Genomic DNA, 11,450 nt, shown 5'->3' on the forward strand with positions numbered 1-11,450 from the left:
TAGATAGATAGATAGATAGATAGATAGATAGATAGATAGATAATGACTGAGAGATAGAAGCAGGATTTATGCAGAAGGAAAACAAAATATTTTGTTACAAGTTGATTCAGGAATATTCCTTGAGTGTTTAATAATCTCTTCATACTAAATCTCCAAATGAAGTTGGTGGGAAATGTTGAACACTGCAGACCTCCTGAACAAGAGAAGGGGAGAAAGGACTGGGATTAAAGGACTTTCACAGGAGAAAATGTGTTATCTACAAACGCAACCTTCCAATCCCTTGGGCAGCACAGGGAGGGGGATACAACACCGAGTATTCTACTCCGTTTTGGAATTCCTTCCACATGAAAAGCCCAAGGCCTATGGGAATGATGCTTTCCCGTGGCCAGCTACGTGCAAGAAGCCTAGCCCTCAGCCTGCCATGTGACAGACTGTGTGACAATCTACCAGGCTCCAGACTTGCTCACAGTAGCAATAGATTCCTATCAATATTTTTCTTCTTAGTTCCCAAAGCTTCATGTATGCTGGAAAATGCTTATGCCAATCCTTCTTCATTTTTCAACTAATTAGAGGAAGAAGTATGCATCCTAAAAATAAAAATTGGAAATAAACAAGAACATTTAGTAACTCTGCAATTATAAGGATTATTCAAAAAGAGATTTCTAACTGACATTGGATGTGATGAATATTAATACATAATAATAATAGTTCAGATTCAAAATAACTTTTTTCAAGCAATGAATACTAAAGTAATGCTTTCACAAATGCTTTCCTTTAACACAGTTCAGTCCTTAAAACAACCACATCATCAGAAGAAAACTGAAGACTCAAAAAGTCCTGAGATTTTAAGTTTTTCATAGGAAAGAGAAATAAAAGGAGCTCTGTGACTAATATGTCAGTAAATGGTCTTTGCTTCCCTTCAAATTGTTGTTTATACATCTTCAGCAAACTTAACCTTGGGAATTCAGCAACACTAAAGAAAACGCCCTTCAACACCATACAGATACTGGATAAACCAGTGATAATCACCCCCTCTCAGGATTTCATGTGAAGAACTTTAAATGTCGGTAGAGACAATCTATGGATCCAAACAAACATAAACTCCGAGTGTAAGAAGCCCTATTCTCTCCCCCTTTAGTGGGAGCAGAGCTCAGCCGAGCAGTACAGCATGTCCTGGAGGTATATCGAGTACATTTCAGCTCAGCCTACTCTGATTGTTCCCAGAAGCTCTCAGCTGTTCTGGCACCAATCTGCCCACTTACTTTCCACCACAGCACTTCCCAGAGTGATTAGAAACTAATATAAATGCCAAGCAAGTCCAAGTACGCCTGAAATTCTCTCAAGCTGCTGGCACTTCCTACAGCTTTCCTGAGAAATTGCATGATGTGGCTTGCTTGAGAGGTTTTAACATGAATTCAACAACAATTGCAAATTTGGATTGATTTATTCTCAAGAGTACTTCCAGCTTCTTACTTGGAAACAGAAAGTTATATTTGGGGTTGTGGAAAAGGTTTCTATACACATATCTAGCCTAAAACACAAATGGAATAAGCAATGACCTGAATCGTACTATCTGAGAAACATCACAGAAATTTGGATTGCCATCTTTGCCCTCTTTGATTGTGTTGGTACAACGCACATTTTCATCCACCTTACAAGGTATATTCATGATTGGAGTCTTTTACTTGAGTTGGAAAAGCAAAATATATTTTCTCTGGAAGACTGTGACTACATGTTACCTAAAAGGGAACAGCACTGAGAAATCAATATAAATTCCTTTATGCACCTGAATATGTTTTAATTTTTAAGATCAGAAATCAAGTAGAAGGTATGTGTGAGACACTAAAGTTAGGAAAATCATTTCATGCCCGTTACTTTGTGAGCTCCTCAAGGGCTACTTTCCTAACACAGTCCTGTGTGCCATGTCATGCCTCCAGCTTATAAAACACGCAAGTACAGTAAATTGCCTTTTCCTGAATCTATCCTGTGTCCCTTTTGTGGAAGCACCTGGCTATTACACAACAACATAGATCAGCAGAACTCCAGACATATCCAAGAAAGAATTAAGATGGTCTTCGTGTCTTTTCTTGGGCTGATCTTGAAATTCTACACAAGAAAAATAGAAACTATAACACGGTTGTGAACTAGCAACCACAGAAGGCATGCGGCAATTCACAGAGTGCCCTGACAAACTCAGGAGGCACAGTACCTTGAGGCATGAAGGAAACCTCCATCCAACCATTACCTAATCACAAAGATGGCAGACTCCAGTGGCCACACACGACAGAGCAAAGACTTAACAGACTCAGTTCAAAACACCATCAGTAGCTACTGCAAAATAAGCAGTTATAAAAACATGCTTGATAAGGAGGATATAAGTTCAGAGCTGCTTCATGTGGTAAGTTCCCTGTTTTCAACCAAAAAAAAAAAAAGAAAGAAAGAAAGAGAAAGACTATGAGACAAGATAGGCAATCTAAATTGTCCCTTAGAAGGTCCAGATTACAGGGCCCAGTGAGATAGCCTAACAGCAAAAGTTCTCACCTTGCACATGCTGGGATCCCATATGGGCACCGGTTCATATTCCGGCAGCCCCGCTTCCCATCCAGCTCCCTGCCTGTGGCCTTGGAAAGCAGTTAAGGATGGCCTAAAGACTTGGGACCCTGCATCCATGTGGGAGACCCTGAAGAAGCTTCTGGCTCCTGTCTTTGTATTGGTGCAGCTCCAGCCGTTGCAGCCACCTGGGGAGTGAACCATCAGACGGAAGATCTTCCTCTCTGTCTCTCCTCCTCTCTCTATATCTGCCTTTCCAATAAAAATAAATAAAATCTTTAAAAAAAAAAAGTTAGTGTCCCTGTGGGACTCTTTTCTACTCTTATCCTTGAGTTTGTATCTGTTAGCAAGACGCTAACAAGTAAAGAATGAATTAAGTAATGGCTACCAGCTTGATCAACCTAAATTAGAAATCTGTTATTCTCAACTGTAGGATCTTCCATCATTGATTATTTAACTTCATCTTAATAGAGATAGGTTGTGCATCAATCAAATTATGAAGGGGAAACACACAAATTTAGATAAAAATTAAATCAAAGCAACGTAGAATTAAAGTTTCAACTATAACAAAGGAATGACTATAGGGTATCTCTGGTGTTACAATGAGAATCATTACTGACTATATGCCCCCTACCCCAGTACAGAATACTGAATACAGGGATAACCATTAGTACAATGGTCCCAAGGACAAAGCTATCCCGCTTCCTAAGTCTATAGAAAAGCTACATTTAAATACGTTGGGAACCTTGATTTTAGTTTTTTTAGAAGGCTTACCATTTATCTCACTGCATTTCTAGTTCATTCCCTTTGGGTTTCAAATCTGGGGTAGAAGTCTTAAGAAAGATATTTAAGTGTTCAATCTAAACAATCATGCCCTAAAAAGCTGCCAAATGAAATAAACTGGGGAATTTTCTGATTAAGAAACTTCAAAGAAATTGCAACCAGCTGTTCTTCCACCATAGATTTATTTTCTCTGAAGCATGAACAAGAGGAAACAGGCTGTAGCATAAAAGACTTGTTTAGATACATGTCAGAGCTCACTGATGATAAGACGTGCTGGGCAGAACAGGCAATTCAAAGGGTCAGATAAAGAGACAGAGACAAGGAGAATAAAACATAATGGGATTTTTTAAAGAACTGACTGATTATAAATATACGAGCTCATATGATACCAGAAAACCTGCAAATACTTTTCCTCTTTCTGACCACAATCAGAATCCTTTAAAAATCAAAAACTACTGAGGCAAAATGACATGGAAATATCACCTTCCCCATGTATGAAATGTTCATTAGAAAATGTGGCTAGATATGTTGAGCTCTGGAATTTACCAGATGTACCCATGTGTCAAGGACACCAACAAGTCCAGTGCCCTATCCAGATGTCCCTTTCTGCAATGTCCATGGGATTAGCCTAAAGACACAGGCAGAGAGGAGAAAGGTGGCCACAAGGGAAAGAAGGTATAAAGGCCTGAGTTAAGGATTCCCACCCTTACGTGGCCAAGGTAATTTCACATGCTAATAAAACTAGGAAGTATTTACCAGTGTAAGAAATAAGTGTTCTCCATCCCAATTCCCTCCAAACTCAGTACCATTTGATTACTGTCCTAAGTTAAAGTGCCCTAAATTAAAGTTCCTAAAACTGTAAGTTATGTATTAAAGACCCAATATCTCAAGAAGAATCAAGATTCAAATTTCAAACCATCTGACTCAAAACTTTCACTAACCAGGGCTGTTGAACTATTGCTTACAGTATGGTAGAACAGGAAATGCTTAAATCGTTGCAATGGCAATTGCAGATTTCTTCTAGCTTTACAATTTTAACAAGACACAAACATTCAACCTATGTTTTCAATATGAACCTCAATTGTATTCCATGAGTTTGTTGTTTTGATAAAAACAAAAATAACTTCCCCTTCAATGGAATTTGAAACTTTTCAGAATCAGGAAGGGAAAACCAGATACTGTTTTTTCTAAAAAGAAATCTTTGCCCTCAGGAAAGAAAGCTGGGATTTCTTTTTTCTGCAATTGTTTTTGGAAGCAATTTTAAATGGAAGTCAAAAACCTTCCATATCAGGCATAAAGATCAATGTCATGGGAATGAAAAATTTTTCTTGAGTAGAGATAAAACCATAAGAAAGCAGAAATGGAGAAATTTGGGAAGGATTAGAAAGAAGCAAAATGGAGAAAGGAACCTAACCACCAAGCCATCCAAGTGCTGTCTACAAAGGTAAAAACTACTGACTTGGACTTTGTTTGCAGGTACAGGGAATTTCTGAACAAGTCTAGTCAGCTAGCCAAGCTGTCTGCATGTGAGAGGAACTTTCCCTTGTCTTAATGAAGAAGCCCACCTGTGTACTACAGGAGTATAAGACCACACAGATGCTGAGCTTCAACAACCCACTGGGGATATTCACAAATACATAAAGGGTTGGTGTGGAGAGGCTCTGTCTTCTGAACGTGAAAGCCAAAATGAACATTTCTGCATACCCCATGAGATGGAATAGACACTTCTGGTATCCCAATGGGGCCTAATGGGTATAAATACTGACATATGCTGTCAGGATGATAGTATAGCTAAGTTTCAGGGACCAAACTCTGCAGATAGACTTGGCTGGGTGCTTCTCCCAGTCAGCCACTTCTTAACTGTATAATCATGAACGAATTTCATAATTGCTTTATATCCCAATTTTTAAACACAAACAATGGGGACAAAAACAATGCCATCTTTGCATAATTATATGAGTTGACATGTATAAAGAATGCAGACCCAGGCCTATCATATTGGGAACATCCAGAAATGATAATGGTGCCATCTGGATTCACGCTGAGCAGACTGCACAGCAAAGGCTGGGTTAGACCTAAGTCAGGAGTCAGGAGCTCTTTCTGGGTCTCCCATGTAGATAGCAGGTGGCCAGGGCCATGCTGTACTCCATTTCCCAGGCATTAGGAGGGTCATACATAGATCAGCTAGGACATGAACAGGTACCTATACAGGATGCCAGTATCACATGCAGCAGCTCCCCTCACCACATCAGTCCATCCTTCATGACTATTTTGAATCCTTTCCGTACAATCAGGACAAAGAGAGGGCACAGGAAGATTAAACAAATCATCAATACAGTAAGGCTTAGTCCAATCTTTACTTAGCATTCCCTTTTGCTCATGAGTGACTGCATCTGCTCAATCTCTCAGCCTTCTCCCGCTGCACCTCGGTTCCACATGTGAGGAAGACGGATTTGTGCCACCTGCAGTGCCCCTCAATTTCCTCCACTTTCAGGGCCATGTGCTTTTTCCATTTGGTGCTACTTGTCCTCCTGGCATTCATGGTAGAAACTTATTCCTGGGGTTACTGAGGATCTTCTCCCTATATACTTGGTGAAATCTGCTACATATCCTGCTAGACTTAGGTTCACAAACAACTTCCACAGATGTTAAAAGCTCTTCTGAAGTCAACTAGTACACCTCTTTGTCCCTCTTCAGACTGTCCATTTTCTCTGCTCCTTGGTTACCCACTTCACCTGTCTACTACAGTGACTGGTCTGTAAAACTCAACACTCAGGTCTCCTCTGAGAGCCTTACTTGTCTCCAGGGAATCAAAAGCAGATCGAGAAAAAAAAAATCTCAAGTTCAGGGATTCCCTTTATTTCTGTATAGTATCTCCAGCCAATTTGGCTGTACCAAAAGATGATATCTTTCTAGAATATAAAATGAACATGATGGCAGAAGAGGATTGTTAAGCGGATGGGTGATAGATTAACACAGTTTGGAGAGTGAGGACAGAGAGCACCCTCTACTTTGCACACTACCCTCATTCAACTAATGCACTCCCTCTTCAGGGTCAAAGCTTAGAGAGAAGGAAAATCAGAATGCATACCTTCTTATCCTCTCCCACGCCCACTGCTTCTCCACTCACAATCCCTGCTTAGTGGAAAGCACATTGCCCTTTGTTTCACTGCCAGTGTGTGCTGTCCTCACTCCTCTCAGTGATTTACCATTACAGATGAGGAATGTCATCTTTGCATGCAAGTGAAACATCATACGACTGGGTTCTCCAGGCTTTGCAGCTGATCATCCAAAGCGACGGAGGACAGAATATTTTGAAGTCAGCCTCAACACAATAACTTGCCTTACAGGCCAATTGTTCATTGGAATATCATTTTTGGATGTTGCAAGCTGTCTATTCCCTCAGTTCCTTGAGGTAGAAGAATATCCAAAGTCAAAAGGGACAAAAGCCAAAATGCAAGACTCTACTATGACTTGAAAATTTTATCCCATTATTTTCTCATCTGTATTTTATGACAAAGTAAAATACCACTCGCTTAGTGATTTTTCTAAGGAATGCCATTAATCTATATTACATACGAGACAATTTCAGATTGCCAAACCACCTTGATGATTTGGTCAGTTTTTAAATGAAAAATAGAGGCAAAATAATCAAGTGTAATATTTTTATAGAGGAATTAATAAATGCATCCAAAATCAATAGATATCTTCCTGTAATTCTAAAAAATTATGTAAATTCAGTGTCATTGGGAGTATGCCTATAAATACTTTTTCTTTTCTTATATAAATCTTCATAATTTACAATTCCAAACTTCTTTTACCTCAAAATCCTTACATTTGGTTTATTTGCTTTAGTTGTAGTTTTTAAAAAATACTTCTAGTTCCTCACCCTTATGAATCACGTATCTGAAGTATATTTAATACTAAAACAAAGAATTTAATACCTGCTCATCTAGACCATAGCATATACAAAAACAAAAACAATTTTACTTAGAGAACAATCATGTTTTAAATAGCCAGAGAATCACATTATACCATTGGAAAGTTTTTATTGAATAAATGATTATTTTTCATTCTTAATAAATTTACCTTTACTGTTTTATGTGACTTTTCAACATCTCTCTTTCCCACCCTGTAGTAGAATCTAATGTCTCTTACAGCCACTGTGACAAATTGAGAATTTCTTAGGCCAGTAACAAATATGTTCAAACCTTTCGCTTCCAAATGCAGGTGTTCAGTAGCCAGCCAGCTAGATATCACTTTGTCCAAAGACAGCTTTACCTCCTTATGCCCAAGATGGAACTTGCTATCTTTTCTCCACAGACATTTTATTTTCTTCTTGAACAATGATTCTGGTTAAATATCATCTCGTATCAGAATTACTTGGTTCAACTTAGATCTCTCAAAACCACCCATCTATCAGTCCAAATGTCTCTGGCTCATTCTACATAATGTCTTTTGTCTTTTCCTGTTCTTTCTAATAATCATTGACAGAGCGGAAATCCAGCTTCTCACTGTCTGACCGCCTAGGCTCTGCCGAGGCTCCGTTACACGTTCTCATATCTTTTCCAATTCAATATCTATTGCCTAAATTCCTATGTTAATACCATGTTTAATTTTCTAGACATTTATTGTGCCCAGGTCACCTTCAAACACACCTGTTTGGACACATATGATCATGCCATTTCTCTTTTATTAATTTCTTTTATAAGAGAGAGGGGGGAAATATTCCAATTCCCTGTTTCACTATCTTCAACATTCAAGGCTGACTCAGAGCCAAAACCAGAAACTGGGGATACAGTTTAGGGTCCACACATTGGTGGCAGGAACCCAATTCCTTGATTGATCTGCCTCCCAGGGTCTACATTAGCAGGAATTAGGAGCTAGACTCGAGTTAGGAGCCAGAGTCAAGAATTGAAAATGGGTTCTCTAATGGGGGGACAAGAACATCTTCACTGCTCTATCGAACACCGGCTCCAATTCTTTTCCTTACTACCTTTGACAGAGCAACAATCGTTTTAGTTTCTTCTCCCATCCTATTTTGCCTGTTAGTGGGGCATGTCATGTCCTTAGCATCAAATGCCTGTGTCCTGCCTATGTTGTTCTTCTGCACTAGAAAACCACCTCCAGCCAAGTGTGTTAATTTCCTAGAGTTGTATCAGCAAAGCCCCACAAGCTGGGTGCATTATAGCAGAAGATATTTATAGCCTCACATTTCTGGAGGCCAAAGTGCTGAAATCAAAGAGTCAGCACAGACGTGCTTCTTCAGCAGTTGCGTGGGGAGGATCCTTCCTTGCCTCATTGAGCTTCTGGTACCCAGATGTTCCTTGGCTCAGAACAGCATAATTCCAGTCCCTGCCTGGATTTTCACAAGACCTTCTGTCTGTGTCTCCCTTGAGAATTCTCTGTCTAAGCCCAAATTTTCCATTTTTGTAAGCACACTAATAATATTGGAATTGGACTTACTCCCAGGTGGATGTTTAACTTGATTATCCTTCTTAGATGCTATTTCTAAATAATGAGACACTGTGAGGAGATGAGTTGGGTCTCCAATGTAACCTTTGAGGAGGGGCGCACAACTCAAACTATAACATCATCTGAACAGGCTAAACTCATACATCTCCTGGTCATTGTTTATGCCATTTTTCTTGACTGAATACACATTTTCCCTCCCGATACATTCCAACTCTGTTCACACTGCCATGCTCACACACGTGAGTCCCAGCTTACCTCTCCTGCAGCAGATGATCATACATCTAGGGTCAGAGTTTGTCTCTTTGGATCTTCTCAAGAGCTCCCAGCACAGAGCAGAGGCTATGAGAGACAGCAAAATGGCCTGTATGGAATACTTGCACAGGTTTTCTATATAGGATGCTGCGCTGAGTTGTGGCAGGATTGAATGCAATAGCCAAGAGGATTTGTGTGTTGAGTGACATGGAGTGTGTATGTGTGCACAGGTGCGCACCAAGTCTTCAAGGGATACTGTGAATGTGGATAGTGGTCACCAAGGCTGAATGGGTCCTAAAGTCAAAAATACAGAAAAATATACATTGATCCTATAAAACTAACAGAGATTATGATAATTTTATGAATTAATTACCATTTACTCCAAATCTCAATATATGTTATCTTATTTGTCATGAAATGTACCAAGTTATTTTGGATGGAAGGATTTTTTTCTAATTTTTAAGAGAAATATATAAATGTGGGCAGCATCTGTATCTTTGGCTTACAGAGTATGGCTACAAAACCCCAAATTAAAATAATTCAAAGAAACATTGTTTCAAGGAAGAGGGCCAGAGATATGATAAACCACCATTCATTCTCCACTTTTCTTCTTCTCTTCTTGTCGTCATTACGTCTGTCGTTCATCCCAACTCTTTCCTTGCTCTGGTCTAGTCCTGTTCAGAACTACTACCGGGAAGCTAATGGCTGTTCAAAAAGTCACGGTGGCAAAAGCTGTGTTAAGAAAGGAAAGTTCTCACAACAGTAGACTCCCTGTGCGTGTCATCGGCTGTTCCTTGTCTCAGACAAGATTAGTCATAACAGATGGGGACTGCCTTCTGCTAACCTGGGACATAAGCAGAATGGTATCCTCAGGTCTCAGAAGCCCCCAGATTTGCTTTCTCTGGGACACAGACTAGCTATCAGGCAGGAGTGCAGCCCGACACTGCTTTGATGAGGCTCATTTAGAGCCTTGTGTTTACTCTCTCCACTTTTAGAGCTTCAAGCTTGAAGCTGCACTAGTTGAAGCAAAAAGTATATAAAAAATGCCATTGCTGTTAATGTAAGCCAGGTGGAAATGGAAAACACACCAAGCAAAGAAGCTGGCTCCCCATTAGAAGGCTTCATTTGTTTTCATTTGTGAATTCCATTTCCACCCAAAGCACTGAGATATGAAAAAAATATATATGCAAGAGCTGAAAATAAAAGCTTTGGCATTTTCAAGGATGCTAGAATGCTATGTTCTAATACACTATATTCTTCTATTTTGTTGTAATATTCATGACTTGAGATCTGGTGTGAATCTTGAGAAAAAAAATCTGATGGATGTGATAAAAATTATTCGGCTAACTACTAAATTAAAATTAACATACTATGCTTGTACCAGAAGGGGTGGCATAAAATGTTCATACATTCAGGGAATCTTGCAAGCATCTGTGGCTTTTTTTAAAATTTAAGCCATACAGAAATATTCATAAAATTCCTTTTCTGTATTTCAAACTTTTCAATATTTATCTCCTTTTTTTAGCCAGGATTTTACATGTGGTAGCAAATGAAGCTCAAATATTTCAGAGTAAAATGCAAATACAATAATTTAAAATATTCTGATTAGAGAAAATTACGAAGAAATGGGAATGGGCATTTAGGCTTTTTGTTAAGATGCCATCACAGTACCTAGGTGTGATTCCCGATTATAACTCCCAGTTCCAGCTGCCTGCTAATGCAGACCCTAATTCTATGATGACTCAAGTAATTACGTTTTTAACACGCATGTGTGAGACCTGGATTGCCACCTCAGCTCTGGCCCCGGACCCTGCTCCAGGTCTAATCTATGCAAGCATTATGAGGAGTAAGCAGTAAATGCAGCTCTCTCTCTTTCTCTCTCTCTCTCTCTTCCCCTCTCCCTCTCTCTCCTTTCTGTCTCCTCCCATACTCCCCTATCTCTGATAATATCTTTATCAGATATCTACTATCTGTAGATAGATCTGGTCTTGACATGCCAATATCACATTTCTAATTCTGAAAGCTAAATAGTGAAAGTTAGTTTGAGACAAACTCACCAGGATGGTGCAAGCCACAGTGTAAAGCTAATGGATCTGAGTCCTGCAGTGTTCCTAGCGCAGCAAATGTTCTCTCTTCTCTTTGATTCAGCTTTTCTCCATATACATGTTGGTGTTCTAACTTCACAGGAATTTGCCTAAAAATTTAGTATCTACATTTTTAAAAAAACAACATGAGAAAATATGGTTGTCAGCACCTGGTCTTTCATCTTAATTTCAGGTCTTGTTGTGGTATATAAATAGCATGCTTCCTTTCTCTTCCCGCCTTAGAGGAAAGCTGGCCTCCCATTGCCTTACCTGTCCACCTGTGACCCACCCCGGGTTTCCTGCAGC

At 39.4% G+C, this 11,450-nt stretch overlaps 1 long non-coding RNA gene across 1 annotated transcript; it reads right to left on the reverse strand.

The window, feature by feature from the left end:
* Positions 1–489: 489 nt before the first annotated feature.
* LOC131481546 (uncharacterized) lies at positions 490–11,242 on the reverse strand. Its single transcript, XR_009246376.1, has 3 exons — positions 11,118–11,242; positions 9,064–9,147; positions 490–587 (listed from the first exon to the last, which is right to left on the reverse strand). It is a non-coding gene; the product is annotated as an uncharacterized LOC131481546 (long non-coding RNA).
* Positions 11,243–11,450: the final 208 nt, after the last annotated feature.

Source organism: Ochotona princeps, chromosome 12, assembly GCF_030435755.1.
Source record: "Ochotona princeps isolate mOchPri1 chromosome 12, mOchPri1.hap1, whole genome shotgun sequence".
Taxonomy (NCBI): Eukaryota; Metazoa; Chordata; class Mammalia; order Lagomorpha; family Ochotonidae; genus Ochotona; species Ochotona princeps.